At 29.4% G+C, this 2,056-nt stretch overlaps 1 protein-coding gene across 5 annotated transcripts in view; it reads right to left on the bottom strand.

The window, feature by feature from the left end:
* Positions 1 to 274: 274 nt before the first annotated feature.
* The window catches only part of adgrl3.1 (adhesion G protein-coupled receptor L3.1), a 299,214-nt gene continuing 297,432 nt past the window's right edge, over positions 275 to 2,056 (bottom strand). For all 5 annotated transcript variants that reach the window (XM_066720389.1, XM_066720391.1, XM_066720392.1 and 2 more), the window contains one exon: positions 275 to 2,056. This exon is cut by the window's right edge and continues 2,173 nt beyond it. The gene's annotated coding sequence lies outside the window, so the exon portion shown is untranslated.

Raw genomic sequence — 2,056 nt, 5'->3', positions numbered from 1 at the left:
TCAATGACAGAAGTAACACACAATTCTTACATAATAACAAACAATAAAAAATCTAAACTAAAAAAACTGCACAAGATGATGTGGACTAACTGTTTTGGCTTCATCACATCAGGCTTTGGGATTATACTGCATTATTTTATCTACACTATTGTTACAGTGTAACTGATATTTAAAAAAACTGAAATGAACATATTTCCATATGCATATTTGCATATTTATGCATATTTCCAGATATGTCCAGATTTCATTAAAATTAACAACAACAGGAACAATGTTGGATAAATACATATCTAGTTTATTCATATAGTCAGTGAGCTATGCCCTTACAGGTATGGTTGAAATTAGACCAAGAATATATGAAATTTAGCACTAAGTTTAGATCACTACACAGAAAAACACTGCTATGATTCACATAGCAATCCTTTTATACAACCTTACATACAAAAATGTGTTATTTATATTTTCAACTAGCATTGAAACAGAGCTTGCAATCAGATTCCTTGGAATTATTATAAAACAATACATTAATTCAGTGATAAATAACATTGCTTAAAATAACTGTATTGTTACTAATAATATTAATATTAATATTAATAATACAAGTGACAGTTTTAATTATTTTGTCTACATTTTGAAGGGCAGTTTTGAAATATTTGCAACTAAGCAAATTGCTCCCTCAAACTGTATTTGAATGGTATTACATGTTATTACATGTAATACACTCTGTCCTCTCTACTGTCCTAAACATATCAAGGTGCACTTAAAGAGAGCTTCATTGGTATACAGAAAATCGGTCAAAACTGTCCTTCAAAACAAATTCAAAGCCTGTAGAAAAATGGGACAGGAAAGCAACAAAGGGAGTTTAGATGTAAGGAATGGAGTAAAATCAATAACATATTCAAAACCACATAATTGACAGCTTAACACATCACCTTGCATTCAAGTTTCAAAGATTTACAGTGACCCTTTGCAACCTGATAGATGGTTACAATTGTTCTGAAAAACAGGGGAACATCCAACTACAAAGAGGTGTTTGAAGGGGCAAATTGAACTGCCATCTAATTACCACCAAAAATAAACCTTATTTAAAAAAAAACAAAAAAAAAAACAGGTTCTAGGTATCATTCTGTGAAATTTTAATGAATTCGAAAATATATGGTTATTAAGTAGAGATTATCCGTGTGCTTTAGTCAGACAAATTCACCAGGCATTTACCAGTTGGACATAGGACACAGGGCATGATAAATATTGAGAGGACAATAAATGTAGAATAAATCACTAAACAGAACACAATTTAGTGCAAAAATATGAGCAAGTCGTTTTCCAAGACTTTGGTAATGTAGAACACCCTTTAAGAAGTACAACAAATGACAAAAAAAACAGCCATCTCATTAAAATGAAACGATTGGATTACATTTTTTTTTTTACATGATCACAGCCAATCTCAGCAGTACTTGATGGTAAATTACTCCTTATGATACAGACTTGCTTAGCATGAAATTACAGTAAGTGATGTCCTATTTGAAGACTAATGATAATTTCCTTGAAGGAATTTAATATTTTTGACAACATTAAAACTAGGGATGCAATATGTATTTGTAAATGGATCAGTTAATTGTCATATTAGTGCTTTTTACATTATTGTTACAGTGCTCTACAATTAAAATAAATCTAATAAAATCAAATAATGAATTTAACTACTAGAACTGTCAAATAAATGTGCTCTTTATCGGTGATAGAACTGAGTAGCCGTTTTTTTTTTTTAAGGGTATTCACTATGAGAAAATGAATAATTTCAAATAAAGTTCTGAATGAATGTATTACAGGCAGACAAGTATTTTGTCAACTGAGAAAACAGTACAGCATATATATATATATATATATATATATATATATATATATAATGTTTCTACTGTTTTAATTTTGTGAACAATTATACTTAGCACACTTTATGGAAACCACAGAAAAACACAAACCCTTAGTGTTTCTTATGTTGTAAATCTTAATCAGTCATTTATTTGTTGGCAAACAAGTTTCACTTTTACAACAAATATTA

The sequence above is a fragment of the Amia ocellicauda genome, chromosome 13, assembly GCF_036373705.1.
Source record: "Amia ocellicauda isolate fAmiCal2 chromosome 13, fAmiCal2.hap1, whole genome shotgun sequence".
Taxonomy (NCBI): Eukaryota; Metazoa; Chordata; class Actinopteri; order Amiiformes; family Amiidae; genus Amia; species Amia ocellicauda.
Note: the sequence above shows the minus strand (reverse complement) of the source record. Positions and strands in the feature narration are given on the sequence as shown.